At 40.5% G+C, this 18622-nt stretch overlaps 1 non-coding gene across 1 annotated transcript; it reads left to right on the top strand.

Annotated features, from left to right (window-relative positions):
* The first annotated feature begins 931 nt into the window (after nucleotides 1-931).
* Nucleotides 932-1037, top strand: LOC133803029 (small nucleolar RNA R71). The gene has a single exon (XR_009877762.1). It is a non-coding gene; the product is annotated as a small nucleolar RNA R71 (small nucleolar RNA).
* The last annotated feature ends 17585 nt before the right edge of the window (nucleotides 1038-18622 follow it).

The raw sequence follows: 18622 nt of genomic DNA, 5'->3' as shown, positions 1-18622 counted from the left end.
AGAACTGCTTATCGAGATTATCATTCCTAAACCTCTGAGGATACGGTAATTTAGGATTAGATCGTCAATGACCCTCTTTTGCTCTGGTGTAGTTGCCTGTTTATCCTGACTCTTCACCTCTTCCTTTGGAACTTAAATTGAAGGCCCCTTATAACTGGTCCCACTCCTTAAAGTGACTGCTCGACACTGTTCTTTGGGGTTTACCTCTATGGAACTAGGAAAATTCCTTTGCAATCTTCTAGAAAGTAACTTTGCTAACTGATCCATTTTTGTCTCCAAATTCCTGATTGAAGACCTTGTCTCTATCATGAATTGATTTAAGTGGTCAGGTTGAACTGTTGGTGGGTTCATTGGAGGATGTGGTGGTGGATCATAATTTGGCCTAGGGTGAAGTCCATAGGTCAGTTTGTGAGGTGGATATTGTGGTTGTAATCCTTGGTTATTTTTCCAAGATAGGTTGGGATGATTCTTCCACACGGGTGTATAAGTATTTGAGTAAGGATTGTTGGAAGGTCTTGGAAAGTTACCAATAGCTTATGCCTGTTTCAAAGGAAAACTGTTCATATATGTTGAGCAACTAACAGCGCTCGACCACTGCTCATAAGAATGAGGATCCCCACAAATCTCACAGCTAATAACATTCTGTACTTGCATTGCTTGGGCAGCAGGACTATTCTACTGTAATTGTTTGCTTAGAGATGCCATTTGAGCAGTCAATAAAGCAACAGCATCGACCTCTAAGACTCCTGCCACCTTCTTATTCTCACGCTTAGTGGGCCAATTATAATTATTCAGGGCCATCTCTTCCAGTAATTCATAAGCTTCATTAGCATTTTTTCTCATAAATGCTCCACCCAATGTTGCATCAATAACTGTCCTTGTATTTCCCCTCAAACCATTGTAAAACGTGTGCACCAGTAGCCACTTCCCTATACCATGATGTGGGCACTTCCTTAGAAACTCTTTAAACTATTCCCACCCATCATATAACGACTCCCCATCCAGTTGATGAAATTTATTAATCTCTCTTCTATATTGGGCTGACTTCGCAGGGGGAAAATATTCAACAAAGAATTTCTGAGCCAAGTCTTCCTAAGTGGGGATAGAGTTGGCTTGTAATGAGTTCAGCCAACTCTTAGCTCTCTCTCTTAATGAAAACAAAAATAATCTTAATCTGATAGCATCATTACACACCCATTCATTTTGAATGTTGCACACAACTGTAAGAAGTTGGTGATGTGGAGATTCAGATCCTCATTTGGTAGTTCCCTGAATTGCACACAGTTCTGTACCATTTGAATGATTGAGGGGTTTATCTCAAAAACATTTTCCTCGACAGTTGGAGGACGAATACTTGAATGTATTCCCATAATAGTAGGGAGTACATAATTTCTTAATGGCGGGTCAACCTCAACTGCTGCGTTACCCGCGTTACCCAGATTTGCATTGTTGTTGACACCGTTATTTGCATTCTCAGTCATTCTCTCTAACCTCTTATGTTTTCTATTCCTCTTACTAACTCTTCTAAATCTCAGGATCAACAAGCAATAGTGACACCAATCCCTTACGTCGCATACACAAATTAACCTTGAAATCAAGAGGTAAGTTAGGAAATATATTAACTAAAATGTCAAAGAGAAGCCAAATTAGAACAAGAATCAATTATTTTGATATTGATTAATAGTCCTTGACATCAGCGCCAAAACTTGGTCGGTAAAATAATGCACGCAAGTATACATTGTCGCGATAGGTAATAATTTCCGTAAGAACGAGATCGTCCCATAGAGACTACTAATTAATTATCAATAATTTGCTTGGTTTCTATTTGACAATCATAATTCAAATTAATTAATAAGCTAATAGTAGAAACTAAAGTAAGCAAAGCAATAGTAACAAGTAATTCAAGAATAAAAACCTTAGATATTAATTTCTTCTACTAATTCACTTGTCAATTTAACTATTTCAGCACAATTCAATCTTTTAATTCTATCTTAATAGCGGGTTATCAAAGGCAATCTCAATTATTTATCAAGATAAAAGGAATTCAACCTATATGCAAATCTTCTACATATATGTGACAGATTTCAACACATAGCAGGCATTAAACATCATAACCCTAAAAACTACACAAATCATATAGAGACTACCATCCTAAATGCAATCTATGTCTCAATGGCTATAGAATATTGTAATGACCCGACTAACTTAAAGACCTCAGACCATTAAAAACTACTAAGCATAACTACTATTTTGGAATACATAAATAAACTAATAGAACTTTATTATAAAAATCCAAATACAGGATCACATTGTTATTACATAAAAAAACATTAAGAAAACTTAAATCTTTACATTAATCGTTCAAATACTAAATGCAGAAAGCATAAATACATAATTAAAAAGACTTGAAACAAAACGCCATCCTCGATCTTTCCCATCTGTCCATTCATTTAGTTCTCGCACAATACACATGCCAAAGCCACCTAGAATCTATCCCGCCTTCCATGTTCATTTACCTGAACATCTAAATAAAAAAGGAATGAGTCGAATGCCTAGTAAGGAAAATCTACTAAAACATATCATAATTCATAAAAACATAAAACGTACGACGTACGACGTAAAAACGTAAATCATAAAATATAAGTCTACAATATTAATGGCCATTAACTCATTACCGTAGTATGTGATAGAAAACATCTAGGTCCTCTTGCTACTATTTATAGGTAGGTTTAAACACAAATATATTATATGATAAACCATCTAGGTCCTCTTGCTAATATTTAGAGGTGGGTTAGTCATAACTATAGTTTCCGATAATGATAAATATCTCAGGATTTGATATCTAAGCAACTATATTTCCCAAGCGACTATAAGCATAAAAACAACATACATATATACATACACATAGCATATAAACATAATCATAACACATAAAATCTAACTTATTTTCCTTACCAAAAACTGGGATATTGGAGACAAGAGCAGGATTGGAAACTCCTAAAACCAAACAGTAAAAAATCATAAGTTTCCTAAAGAAAATAAGATGAAGAGAAGAGCTAAACCATCAAGATAAGAACTTACCAAAATCCTTTAGTTTTAAAGGAATCAAACACCTAACCAAAATCCATTATAACAAGTTAGGATTTAGAAGAAAATGAAAAGAATAAAAGGAACTATAATGAACTAAACCTGAGGATTGAGAACACCTTAGATAAATTAGAACTTTGATCTACACCTCAATACTGAAATATCACTCTATCTTACTTCCCAAGTGTTTAGAAAAGCTTGTATTTGAAAGCATTTAACCCCAAAACCCTAGTGTTTCTCTCTAGAATGAACTTAGAAGCTTGGAGGCTTTGAAAAATGCTTGAATGATGAAGCAAATGGTTGAGTGAAAGGTCCTATTTATAGAGTTCAAGGAGTGAAACTAACTCCTTTTAAAATGAATAAATAATTAAATAAAAATGGAATTTCTTCTCAACTGATGCCCAGAACTCGGTCAAAATCGTTCAAGAGTAAGTCCAAGTTGTTGAGGGTTGTTTCTAGCTCAGATTTGACGGATTTTCAAAAATGCCAAAGGAAGTCAATATATCGCCTGCCCCATAATCCCGAGCCTATGTGGTCTCATTCATGCGAAGTCGACGTGTTTTCATATCAATCATAGGCGATATATCGGTCCCTATAGCTGCGATATATCGACATACGTAGATATATCAAACACGTTTTTTCACACTTTCAGCACACTTGAATATGTTTAAACCACTTTGACTGAGTAAAACATGATCCTAACAGCTGAGGGAAGGTTCTAGACTTCCTAGGTTTATCCTTGATTAATTTATTCATCTAAAATCTTTAAATTCTTAATAAACATACATGTGACAAATGTCACGTTCTTAATTATTCTATCTAAACCTTAAGTTATAATAAAGAACATTTCTAGGACCAGATATATTAATCAACCTTATGTTAAAATTAATATTGCAAAACTATAGGCTAAACTTATAAAATCCATAACTATCTCCATGAGTTTCCAACTAAATCCCGGCTTGAACCAATAACCACGAAAACTAAAATACTGCACCACAAGCTACTACTATCTAGCTAAGTAAAATTTCAAGACGCCACAAGTATTTAACTCTCCCCTCTCGGATCTTGAATTAAAATCATAAATCATACAATAAATGCCCAGTAAATTGTAACCATTAAACACAATTCGGTAATGATTAAGAATAAAAGAAGAAGAAGAATAAAATTGCACTTAATAGAGAATTAACAAGATCCAAAGTGACTGCATTAAACCCTAGAGAAAAATGTTTATTTCATGGCAAACATGGCTAACACAATAAAGATAAATGTTATCCTCCTTAACATCCAAAGCTTGAAAGAAATTAACAAAGAAGAAAAATTCATAAATAAGTCTTAGCAGTCAAAAACTCTCTAAAATTTGTAATTAAAACCCTAATTAAGAAACCTCCTCCTAATGTTTTTTTACCTAAATATTGTTTTCTTCTCTTCACGAAAGCGCATCACGGCTCGTGTCTTCAAAATGCTCAAGGAGGTTTCCGCCTCCATCTTCAAGCGTCGCGGCTAATGCCCATGCCCAGTTTTTCCTTTGCTCTCTGCCACTCGTCATTCCGTGACCCTAAAGGGCATGACGTAGCATTAACTCATGCGAAGTTTGAGTAGCTTCTGACTTTGCTAAAGCCACAACCCTTAAGCCCATGCCGCGACTTTAATTCTATTTTTTCAAAACTTGACCAATTTAAGTCCTTCCTTCATCAGCTTCATCAAAAACTTCTTCTAACTCCTCCTTGATGCCAATTTGACTCGAACAACCACCAAAAGCTCCATTTTCCCACCATTTCTTCTTCTTTCCGTGTTTAGCTCATGATTCATAGCACCGACCTACAATAAAAAGAAACACAAACGTAATCTTGCTTAAAACAAACAAAAATACTCAAAATTATCACAAAAACACATCCTAAAATGAAGTTATCATTAATCTGATTGTGAGTATGTTATGTTATATTTATGTATTGTTTATGAATAAATAATGTTTATGAATAATAATGTTTTTCTTATAAGTTTTCTTAGTCTGGGATGGGGAGGGTTGTGTCTTACACATCTCTTCTAACTGGGTGTTAGCTCACGGGTACTCTATGTTGCAGGTAAAGGTAAAGATTTAGCGGTGGAATAATGAGTTGGAAAGCTTTAGTGGAGGGCGTACAGGTTCAGGATTTAACGACCCTAGTGGTCGAGCATACTTGGATTTTTTTTCATTTTAGTTTTCTTTTATTATTGATGAAAGACATTTTTTTTAATTGTAAAAAGTTTTTAGTATTAAGAACTGAACTATTAGTTTTATTTTTCAACCAAAGATGAGACTCCAAAGTTTCTTTTGTTTTTAAAGGGAGTTAGTTGTCAAATTATTAGTACAGTTTATGCAATTTAATTTGAGACACATTTTCTTATTTAAATAAATTATAAAAGTTCATGCACATGACGCTCTAAGAGATTGGGGCGTTACAAGTGTGGTGATAATTTTTCTTTCAACTCTTGAAAACTCTACTTGTATTTGTCTGTCTAAACGAACTTTAGATTCCTCCTTGTTAATTCTATTAACAACGTAACAATCTTACAAAACCTTCTAAAAATGGCTGATAGTACCTGGTTAAATCAAGAAAACTTCTTACTTTCGAAGCATTTTTTGGTCTTGGCCAATCCCTTACTACTTTGATCTTAGTTGGGTCCACCATAATCCCTTTCTTGGTTACAGTGTGCCTCGTGGAGGCATGTTTCACTTAGTCCAGCTCAACAACACCATGGTCATTGATGTCCCGTACAGTTTTGTAGCTTTCTCCTCCTTGACACTCCACACGATTGTATCTCTTCCCTTTCGGGTACTTCTTATTAACGATCTCCCATGTAATATTCGCTTCTACTAGTAAGGGTATTATGGTAATCTAGCTTGGGTCAGGGTATTCTAGTAAATTGTATATTTTTATGTGTTTAATTATATGAACTATGATATACAAGAATTATGGTGTATGTTTATTTTATGTAATCCGCCAGATAGTCCACACATATGTTTTTTCAAGTATTAGAGGGTCAAATGGTAATAATTATTATTATATGGGGGTCAAAGTAGAAATATAAGCTTCTGTGGTAGAAAGTGTAATTATGGAAAAGTAAAACTATTAGTTTAAGTAAAAGACAGGTAGGGGCTTTGGAGGCTACGGTAGGAAATGTAACGATTAGGGATATTGATGTAAATTTTTTTTATACGATTAAAATCAGATTAAATAAATAAACAATAAATAAAATAGGTTTAGATGTCGTATGAATTTTTCAGACCTCTGGTTTTGCAAAAAGGGATTACTTACCAAGAACAATTCTCTTGTTCTTGTTCTGATTCTTAAAGCCTAAGGTTTCGGAGGAGAGCATTGTTCTGAGTATTGTAGGGCTAGGAGATCTCATAAGGCGCAAGGATCTAAGCTTTGTGGATGAGATTTTGATCTGTAAGTGTTCAAACTTTATTGTTTAAGTTTTATGTCAGATTTAGTTTTGAGGGTAAAATTGGTTATCAGTTGTGTTAGATGGGAATTTTAGGTTCTCTTCATGTTTAGAGTTGAATCATTACGATTTATTAAGGATAGAAACATGTTGGGATTGATTTGCTAGTGGTTCAAAGCCAAATTTTACAACTTGGGTCGATTTGTAATTTTAAAAATTGCATCTGTGATTTCTATAATAAAGACCTAGTGCGACCGCGCCAACCCCTGCCATGATCACGCTACATGGCTGGTTAGCCTGGGCGCTCTGTGAGAGCAACCGCACCAGTTTCCCAAAAACCTGTATTTTATGGATTTTAATGCACCCTTTAGATATAAATTGGTACATTTTTGTTGGGGCTTTATGCAATAGAGTTTTAAGACTTTCTTAAGGATATTGTGGGGATGAATTAGCCTTAAAAGGACATGAGTGTATTTTAATATGGTTTGGTTTGAGGTTTTAAAACTTTGATGTTATGTGATATATTTAGGCTCGATAAGGATACATGAAGAGATGCGTTTGTGTGTGTGGATCGCTGCTGCTTTTGAGGTAAGAAAAGATGACACCTGCACACAGGGTGTATGCTTGACGTACTCTTATGGTAGAGTTTTTATTATATGGTAAGGTTTTTTTTTTGTTTGAAAATGTTAGTGTATGATTATGTTAAATAGCTGGTTTATGTGATATGTATGTATATGTGATAATTGTGTGGCATGCCAACGTTTTAAAATTCATGTCTACGTTACGAAATTGCATACTTATGAAATATTGAAAATTGCATGCTTACATTATTATGTGTTCACTGCACTTGTCCAACTTTATTTGGGCTACGATCTTTCACTTAATGTGGTGTTTATGATATAATTCTTTTCAATTTTGTTTCTAAATTATTGATTTAAATTCCTGGTTAAGGTTATGGGTTGTGTCCTACACAGCTCTTCTTACTGGGTTTTGGCTCAGGGGTACTCTGTACTGTAGGTAAAGGCAAACATGTGGTTACAACGCAATAAGTTTGAGAGCTTTAGCGGAGGGCCTACATGTCAAAGATTTAACGACCATAAGGGATCGGGCCTACTATGGAAAATTTATTATGTATTTTGAATGATGTTTTAAGTTTTATTGTGGAAATCAAAAGTTTGTTTTATTTTACTTTATTTACGATAACTACGAAACTGAGGATTTTCATTCCTTTGAATGCTTGGTTTGTTATTCACGATGGATTTTGTATTAAAGGGTGTTCTTATTTCAAAACTAATTATTGTAAGAGTCAGTTAACGTTTCAAGAAATTAGGGCGTTACAGTTGGTATCAAATAATTTTTTTTTGGTATCCTGTAGACTATTCTGACATGTACTCTCGTCGCTAAAGACAAGCTCTACTTATTGCACAATAAGCTTTATTTGAGTTTGTTGTGGTTATGTGATTGTTTGCCTTACATGTTTTAGTGCTTTATCTACATGTATAGAGTAGTTGGTATGGCTTGTGAGCTTGTCGCTTGAACAAGACTCAACAAAGGAAGATAACAAGAAGGATAAGAAGGGTACGAAGGATAAGGATGCAGTGTTTTGCGGAATGAAGCATCCAAAAAATAGTGTACCATTGTGTGATGGTCAACCATCGCATTCAAGATGGGGTCTAGTAAGAAGGACTATTAAGCTGTATGAAGAAGTACGAAGTGTTTACAGATACCATTTCTTCAAGAAGGATGCAGAAGAACTTCAAGGGGTATGGAAGCACGTACAAGATATGGCTTTGGAAGGTGCTAAGTACAAACATACACTTATGGTTTTTGCAAGACAACATGAGCTCGAGATGGCTAATGAGCCATTTGATCTAGGAATTTTTGTAGAGTTGTTGGACAAACTCAAAATTTCTTTTCCTGTGCATAAAATGTGGTTGTAGACGTTTCACTATATGCGGATTGGTTTTAGTCTGATTTATGTATTTACTTTTGCTTGTGAACTTTGTGAATGATGGATGTTTCAAGATATTTTGGCTTTATGAATAAATGGACATTAGTTGTTTGATGGATTAAAAGTATGTTTTGGTTCCAGATTTGGAAAAGATGCACTAAGATACACTATTGATTTCAGGAACGAACTAAAGTCATGCCTCCTAGGAGATCAGTACGAAGGAACGCTGGGGTGAACCGCAACTTCTACATTACACATGTGTTGAGACCTAATACGGGAGCTAACTACAATGGCAACACTCCCCCAGCTAATGGGGGAAATAGGCGCGATGAAGATCTTCATAATGCCTACCAAAGGTTGGAAGCACAGTTTATTGCCATGCAAGAAGACATGAGAAAAATAGGCTGAAGAATTAAAGGAACGGAGACAGCTGAATGAGCAACAATCTCAGCCATCACCATTAATCACAGACATTCAACAACCATTAGCATCTATTGTAGCTATTCCTAAAGCTGGTAATCATTTGGAATCGTTGTATGAAAGATTCAGGAAGCAACATTCTCCATTGTTTGAAGGGGGCATTGATCCATTGAAGGCTGAACAATGGATGAGTATGATGGGGTCAATTCTGGACTACATGTGAGTTGGAGGAAATTGATTAAAGTTAAAAAATTTCCAAAGGAATCCCTAGCTGTGGTGGTCGAGTAAGCTGGATATGTACACGCCGCCACCAAAGCCCTCCAACTCATGGCTTGTTTAGCTTCCCTTTCCCATTAACTGCACCACATTGAACCCGTGAGCCAAGGCTCAACAAGAAAACTTAAACATTCTCATAAGAAGTTAATAACATATTACATAATCATTATTAGCATGGCTATCAGAAATAACCCTACTCGTGCATGCATTCTATCCAGATAAGTGACTGTAGAGTCACACCGAGGCCCGTTTCCCTAGGATAAGTGACTGTAGAGTCACCCTTGGGCCCATTGCCCTATTTTCTGTATAACCAGCCTTAGAGTTGGCGAAGAGTACCTAGTGCTTTATTTTCTACGTGACCATAGTGTCGGTCAAGTGTATACCATGCTCCTGGATAGGTCTAACCATATCAGTATGCGCTCAGTGCTCTATTTCCACCCTTGACTTATAAGTCAAGCCTTTCGGCCTACACTCAGCGCACTATAGCCGCCCTTGACTTATAGCCAAGCCTTTCAATCAAGTAAAATAGATAAGCATACATTATATATTACAAGTATGCACAACACATTTAACATGTCTAATAAAACAGTCCAAGCATGGCCATAACCATGTTTTAAAATTGAGCCAAGCCCTAATCATATATTGGGTGCAATTTTCTTATCCATTGTCCAAGTACTGGATAAATAAAAACAACCCTCGAGCATGATCTTGTCCCAAGCCCTAGCGGTAACCTAGTGATAACCATAAATAATATCCTCATTAAGATTCAATCATGTGCCCTCAATACCTTCAATTCCACCCAATGGGGTGGTGGAATCGTCTCCCGAGCCCCCAAGTTCTTCCCAAGCTCTAAAATTGAGGCTTGCTGAAATTGACATAGGGCAGGGGCACATGTGGTTCCATCTGCCTCTGTAAAACCAACCTGAGATGTTGCTCATACTCTTCCTTTGGTTGAGAATAAACTGGAATATCATCGATGAAGACAATCACAAACCAATCCATATAATCCTTGAATACCCAGTTCATCAGGTCCATAAAAGTTGTGGGGGCATTAATCAAACCAATTGACATGACTAGGAACTCATAATGCCCATATCTAGTGCGGAAGGATGTTATTCTTATATATTCCTCCTTGATCCTTAACTGGAAATAACCAGATCGAATATAAATCTTTGATAATAAAGTCTTGCCCTGCAACTGATCAAATAGGTCATGTATCTTATGCAGAGGATACTTATTCTTAATGGTTAGATTATTCAGTTCCCTGTAATCAATACACATCCTCAAAGAACTATCCTTCTTCTTTACAAATAAGATTGGCGCACCCCATGGAGACAAATTGGGTATGATAAAACCCAAGCCTAAAAACTCATGTAACTGCACCTTCAATTCTTACAACTCTGCTTGGGCCATTTTGTATGGGGCCCTAGACACCGGTTCTGTCACTAGTGTCAGTTCAATAATAAACTATATCTCTCTGTGTGGCAGTATCCCTAGCAATTCCTCTGGAAACACATCCAGAAACTCACAGACAAGTTTGGTCTCTTCTAGTTCCACTGGCACGACTTAAGTGGCATCCACCACACTAGCTAGGAATCCTATGCAACCACTTTGCAATAGGTCTCTAGCCCTCAACCCTGATATCATAGGTACACGGGGTCCATGCACTGTGCCAAAAAATACAAAGGGATCCTCACCCTCAGGCTTAAAGGTTACCATCTATGGTTGCTCCATACTTAACTAGCCAGCCCATGCCCAAAATCATGTCGAAGTCATTCATAACTAAATCAATCAAATCAACAGACAACTCTCTGCCATCCACTATCGCTGGTAGTGATCTAACCCATCTCCTTGAAACTACTAGCCCCCAGTGGGCAGTATGATTCCAAACCCACAGTATAATAATCATATGGTCTACACAATCTATCAATTATCCTACTAGAAACAAAGAATGTGTAGCACCAGAATCAATCAAAACAATATAACAGGTTCCAATACTAGAAAACTGACGTGTCACTACTGAGGGACTAGCCTCAGCCTTAGCCTCATCCTCTGCCTGTGTCAAGGCACACACTTGAGTTAGAGTCAAGTTGTCCGCTTTCTTTGGTACCTCTTTCTTCACTTTTGTCCTGTCTTTCTTCAAATGTCCCACTACCCTGCACAGAAAGGAGGCCTTTACCCGACACTCTACCACATGGTGCCTTCTACATCTAACGCACTCAGGGTAAGCCTTCTAGACCTCATTTCCACCGTGGCGGCCTATCTATATACCACGTGGCCTCCTGTTGAGGCCTGAAGCAAAAAAGGTGTCTAGAGCATTCCTTTTATAGTCTCTAGGGCCTCCCCCATACCAGAACCCACAAATGGAGGTCCCATCCTCATAATGTCTCTCCTGGTCACATTCTTGCACCAATTTTTTTTCTCTGCGCCCTCTGCAGTAAGGGATTTCTCTAGCACCTAGCCACATGTCATCACCCCAGGCACGATAGTTATTCAAACATCTCAGGCTATCATATGTTGTAGCCCCTGAAGGAATCTATCATACCTTGTCCCATCAGTGGGCACCAAGTCCACATTAAACTTGGCCAGTCTGTCAAACCTCAGTGCATACTCTGTCACTGACATATTTCCCTATAGCAGCTTATTGAATTCCTTTGCCTTTGCAGCCCTAACTGCATCATTGTAATACTTTTCATTGAATACAGTTCTGAATTCTTCCCAATCCATGATTTTCACATTCCTGGTTTGGGATATCACTTCCCACCAATTTTTGGCATCCTCCCAGATCATATATGTGGCACAAGCCACTCTTTCATTACCTTTTACCCTTATAAAGTCCAGGAAAATGGTAATCATGCTCATCAATTTCTCAGCCTTTGCCAGATCTGCATTACCCTAAAAATCTGAAGGGTGTTGTTTCCTGTACCTTTCATAAAGGGATTCCCATCTATTACCAGCCTCTAGTGATTGTATTACTACAGGTACAACCTCAGGTGGCACTATTGGCTGAACATTCCTTGCTGGAACCTGTTGCTGTCTAAGTAGGCAGATTTCTTCTTCCTACCTCTATAATCTAGCTTGCATATCAGAAAGCACTTGCGGCCAGTTCTCTAGAGATAGAAAAGGGGTATGGCTCTGATTATCATTCTCGACTTGTGTTTCTTGGCCGACTAATGGATTTGACTATCCTGGAAGCATACTTCCAAATTTATCACTCTCTGCAGTTAACAACTCAACTGATTAGGTAATAATAACAATACCTCTTGCCACCCTGCACTCCAAGACCAAACAAACAAGCATTTACATAGTAGTCAAGGGCCAGGACCTATCAAAATATCTCATTTTTCCTAATAAGGCCAGTAGATAAGGTATTAATATCTGTTATCCAAAAAACAAGCATGGATAACATAGCAAACATTTAGTACACGTGGCTAACATCTGGCAGGATTCGTGCTCGACCATCGACCAGGAAGACATCTACTGTCACAACGTTCGTTCTCTTCATACGGCTAGCTTGGTCGTACGCACGCTATACGCGGAAAAGATCTTATGCAGTTATGATAGTATCCAAAATTATCTCCCGTGATTTCCTGAGTATCCGATTATTTAGGAAATAATATCTGTAACAAATTAATGTAAATCCTCCTTGAGCCTATAAATAGAGAAGGAGGGCTCAAGGGAAAGGGATCTTCTTCTTTTTCGCTTTCTGATCATTTGATATATTGTCTTGTTCTTTAGAGGTTGGTGAAACTCATTGAACCCTAGTTCTTTGATCACTCCTTTGAATTCTATATCAATAACAATTCAAGTGGACGTAGGTTATTACCAGATTCTGGGGCCGAACCACTATAAACTCTTGTGTTCTTTATTATTTCGTCATCACATTCTTTCCAACGTTTTTTTCCACATCAAGCAAATTTGACTCCGTGTCAGTTGGCCAAAATCAGGTTCAACATTCTGGTGCTTTCATTGAGAGCTTGATACATCATCGTTGAAAGATCAATGGCGAAAACTACCAAGAAAACTGGATAGGCGGCCGGCGTTGCACCATCTCACCCGCCTCCTCCTCCAAACGTGGCTAAGGATGAGCCACATTTGGAATTTGATGGGGAAGAAATGGACTCCGAGACGGTGAAAAATACCCTAGGGGTATTGTAGGATGAACTGGCCAATCTGAGGGCCAGCCAGGAAAGTGCTGTCGAAATCATGGCACGGCAGCAACAAGAAATTGAACGACAGCGCCTGGAGCTGAGTGAAAGACATGCGGAGATGGACCGTTGCCAGAGGGAGGCCATGGCAGCCCTCGAGGCAGCCCTACAACTAGCTAGGAATCAGGCTGCACCTGCCTTGCAACCTGATCAACCTACGAATGGGCCACCCCACAGGGGTCCCAATCCTAGCCCGCCTATCCAACCCTCAAGCCCGCAAAGGCCCGAGCATCCACCGGTACCTCAGGACAATGTCCCGCTGATGGACCCTGAGGCACAGCCTCTATCCCAAGCTGGTTGCGGCAATCCCCCATAGCAGAGGCAGAATAGGGCCAGGCAGCCGCCTCGCAGTCCTAGACGCCACAGGGGCGACGAGCCAAACCCTCCGAGCAGAGGACAGCATCCACCAGGTAACAGGAGGAACTCAGAGTTAGGCTCTGTGGTCCGAGGCCCCCCACAGCATGATAATACACGGGGACCTGCCGACCAACGCAGGCCACCCTCTAATGCTCGGGAGGATCCAGCCCGAGAAGGCAACCATGGGAACAGTCGATCCCACCATAGCAAATCAAGATTCAGAGATGGCCATGGTTATAATGAGGCCGACTCAGGCAGAGGAAATGTCGGTCGGAGGAATGAAGAAATAGGTGGAGGCAGGAGCCAGCCACCTCGGGATGACCAACCCGAAAGACGGGACGCTGGGGGGAAGCCCAGACAAAATAACGTCTTCAACCAGCTCGGAGCTAGCGAGCAGCGGAGGAGAGAGGAGGATTTGAGAGATGTACTCAATGATCGCCTCGAGCGGCACGACGAGTACGTCCCCCTAGCACCAGAGGCCATGGCGATTCCTGGCGCCGTACAAGCCCAGATAGATGCCCTCAACCAGGCAGTGCAGCAGTTGGTCGGGGGAAGAACATCTTATATCGACCACGATAGGAGAAAAGGCACTCCTTTCGTCTAGAGGATAGCTATGGTAGAAACTCCCAGCAAGTTTAAGATGCCTACGCTTCCAAATTTTGATGGGTATGGTGATCCGGTATCTCACGTCAACAAGTTTGAGATACAAATGGACATTCAGAAAGTGTCTGAAGAAGCTCGGTGCAGGATCTTCCCTGCAACACTTTTTGATGCCGCACAGGAGTGGTTTCTCAAATTCCCTCCTGCAAGTATAGTTTCCTGGGAAATGTTCGTAAAGGAGTTCTACAGACAGTTCTACGCGGGTCGTGTGCACCCGACTGAGGCAAACCAGCTGGTTGAAATACGCCAGCAAGACGGAGAACCACTGAAGGACTACGTCCAGCGCTTTATGCGAGCAGCTGTTGGAGCAAAAACAGTGGGAGACGAAGGCAAGATGATGGGCATAACCGCAGGGGTTAAACACCGCATGCCGCTCTGGGAGAACCTCATAAAACATGGGGTTAGAACTACCCAAGAATTCTTGGATCAAGCTGATCGATACATCAAGCTCGAAGAGGCTATTGCCAATGAAGGGAAGCCCCTAGGCAAGGATAAGGGGACTTCCGAGCCCGCCAAAACCGCCAATGGGTCCAAGCCTAACGACAATGGCAAAGGCAACGGCAACGGCAATGGCAACAATGGGGGGAAATGGCCACACAATGAGACTTCCACCTCTAACAGTAAATGATCCAAGGGTAACCGTTATGAACCTCGGTTCACTAACTATACTGCCCTTATTGAGTCTCGGGGAGAGGTTTATCAGGCCACGAGTTCCAGCGTGCCTTATAAGAAACCTGCTCCCATTCGAAAGGATATTTCAAGAAGAGACACTACCAAGTTCTGTCGTTATCATAACGACTACGGACATGATACCAATGAATGCAACCAGCTGAAGGACGAGATTGAGTTCCTTATTAGATAAGGACACTTGAGAAGATATATACGGGCCTCAGGAAATTCCCAACGAGAAGCTCCAGGTGGCAACGAGCAAGCGCCCACACGCCAACGCTCGCCACCTTTGTAGCCTGACCCTGTAACTGGCACATTGTTAACCATCTGTGGAGGCCCGCACCTCGCGGAAAGGCCAGAGAATGATATGCTCAGACTCTGCGCCACGACCAGGACATCGAGATGATGACTGTGGATGACCACGAACCGAAAAAGGCTCGGTCAGAAGAGGGCGAAATAACCTTCTCTGATAGCAACGCCCAACATGTCCGGTTCCCACATTCTGATCCGCTGGTCGTGGATATCCAAATGGCCAACATGATGGTGAAGAGAGTGCTAGTTGATACAGGGAGTTCGGTGAACATCCTATATAAGTCTTCGCTGGAACGCATGAAGTTGCTCATTAAGGTCCTGGAGCCCTGCAACCAAACAATATATGGCTTCTCTGGTGAGGGACTCGCCTCCACAGGGTCAATCAGACTACCAGTGACAACAGGTACAGTGCCTGGTACCAGGACATTACTTGCTACTTTCACAGTAGTCAATTTTCCTTCAGCGTACAATGCCATCATTGGGAGGCCTATACTGGTTAATCTACGGGTCGTCACCTCTATATGGCACTTAGCCATGAAATTCCCGACAGACGCTGGAGTAGGACGAGTGTTGGGATACCAGAGGGAGGTCAGGGAGTGCTACAACGCCTCAGTCACAAAGGCGAAGAAGGGAACGTCAAAGAGCACTCCCCTAGATAGGTTGCAGATGGAAATTGATATACAAGCCCAATCCGGTGATGAAGTCACCAAATAGGGTGTTGCCCAAAGTGAGGATAGAGATTTAGATCCTCACTTTGGGGATTATAAAGAAAATGTTGGACCCGTCGAGGACCTGGAAGAGGTCCAACTTGACGAGAAAGACCCGACCAAAGTCATGAAGGTCGGAAAAAACTTAGAACCAACCACGAAGCATGCACTGGTGGAGTTTTTACGGAAAAACCAGGAAGACTTTGCGTGGTCGCACAAAGACATGGCTGGGATAGATCCTGCAATTATCAGCCATGTCCTGAACATAGACAAGAGTTTTCCACCTGTGCAACAAAAAAGAAGGCTGCTCGATAAGGATCGGTCGAGAGCCTTAAAAGAAGAAGTTGAAATATTAAAGTAGAATGGGTTCATCAGGGTGGGTCTCTAATCCAGTACTGGTTCCCAAGCCTAACGGCAAATGGCGAACCTGTGTGGATTTTACAGACCTCAATAAAGCCTGCCCGAAGGATTGCTTCCCACTCCCAAGGATCGACCAGTTGGTCGATGCTACTGTAGGACACGAGATCCTCTCCTTCATTGATGCATATTCAGGCTACAATCAGATTAGCATGCATCCCCCTGACGAGGATCACACCAGCTTTCGGACCGATACGGGATTATACTGCTACAAAGTAATGCCCTTCGGACTGAAAAACGCAGGTGTGACTTACCAGCGATTGGTTAACCACATGTTTAAAGAATTGATCGGCGTAAACATGGAGGTGTACGTGGACGACATGCTGGTAAAGTCGAAAAAAGCAGAAGGACATGTGAAGGATTTACGAGATTGTTTCAACGTATTGAACAAATATCAGATGAAACTAAATCCTCTCAAATGTTCCTTCGGAGTTGGATCAGGGAAATTTTTGGGGTTCATTCTTAATTCAAAAGGAATCGAGGCCAACCCCGACAAGATAAAAGCCATGATCGACATGAAATCACCAGAGAAGATCAAGGATGTACAAAGTTTAATTGGAAGAATTGCAGCCCTAAGTAGATTTATTTCCAAGTCAACGGATAAATGCATCCCTTTCTTCAATCTACTTAGGGGCAACAAGAAGTTCAAATGGACAGGAGACTGCGAGAAAGCTTTTCAGGCCCTAAAAGCCCATATAGCACAGCCTCCTATTTTATCAAAGCCTATCGAAGGAGAAACTTTGTTCATTTACCTGGCGATCACTGAAGTTGCTGCTAGTGCGGTACTAGTACAAGAGGAAGAAGGCGTACAAAAAGCGTTTTATTATGTAAGCAAGAGGCTAATCGAAGCAGAACTGAGGTATCCTCCCATCAAGAGGTTAGCATATTGTTTAATCTTGGCCTTAAGGAAGCTACGTCCTTACTTCCAAGCCCATCCCATTACAATCTTAACTGACCAGCCCCTTCGGCAAGTCCTCCAAAAACCAGAGGCAGCTGGGCGTTTATTAAAATGGGCAGTCGAACTAGGGCAGTTCGATATTACATATTCACCGTGAGCAACAGTAAAAGGACAAGTCTTGGCTGATCTTATTGCAGAGTTCACCGAGCTCCCAGACAACGAGCAGTGCGAAAAGCCTAGTACGCCTGAGCCCCAAGATGAAGCTCCTTCGTGGAAGCTATTTACGGATGGATCGTCCAACGAATCTCACGCGGGAGCAAGAGTGATTTTGATAATGCCAAAAGGGCATCGATTTCACTACGCCATTAGGTTCGACTTCACAGCATCAAATAATGAAGCCGAATACGAAGCATTTCTCGTTGGATTAAGAATGGAAAAAGACATGACTATAAAGGTGCTGGATATTTACAGTGAGTCACAGCTGGTAGTGAATCAGGTTCTAGGGTAATATCAAGCACGAGGCCTCAAAATGGTGGCCTACTTGAACAAAACTAAAGACCTGTTAGCCCAGTTCACGAAGTATACCCTCCTGCAAATCCCCCGGGATCAGAATTCGAACGCAGATGCCTTAGCCAAACTCGCGAGCGCGAAAGACGCTGACACTTTAAATATCGTGCCAGTGGAAAGATTGAGCGAGCCAAGCATACGAGCAAATGAAACCAGTATGGAAATCCGAATGGAAGATACATGGATGGCGCCTTATTTGGAATATCTTACAAATGGTGTACTACCAGCAGACAGGAACAAGGCTAAAACTCTTCAAAGGCAGGCTGCTAGGTATATACTGGTCGATGGTGTACTATACCAAAGGGGATATTCCATGCCACTGGTCAGATATATTACACCAAAGAAAGCTAAGGAGCTAATGAAGAAAGTACATGAAGGCTTTTGCGGGGATCACGCTGGGGGGCAAAGTTTGGCGAAAAAGATTCTAAGACAGGGTTATTTCTGGCCGACTATGAATGAAGATTCAATGGAGTTTGTGCGAAAGTGAGATAAGTGTCAAAGATTTTCCAAAATCCCACGCGCAACTCCAAATGAGTTAAAGCAGATGCAGAGTCCTTGGCCTTTTGCAGTATGGGGTATAGACTTGATTGGATCCCTGCCAACGGGAAAAGGCGGAGTGAAGTACGTAGTTGTAGCAGTCGACTACTTCACCAAATGGGTCGAAGCT

Source organism: Humulus lupulus, chromosome 9, assembly GCF_963169125.1.
Source record: "Humulus lupulus chromosome 9, drHumLupu1.1, whole genome shotgun sequence".
Lineage (NCBI taxonomy): Eukaryota > Viridiplantae > Streptophyta > Magnoliopsida > Rosales > Cannabaceae > Humulus > Humulus lupulus.
This window is presented reverse-complemented; position numbering and strand designations above follow the sequence as displayed.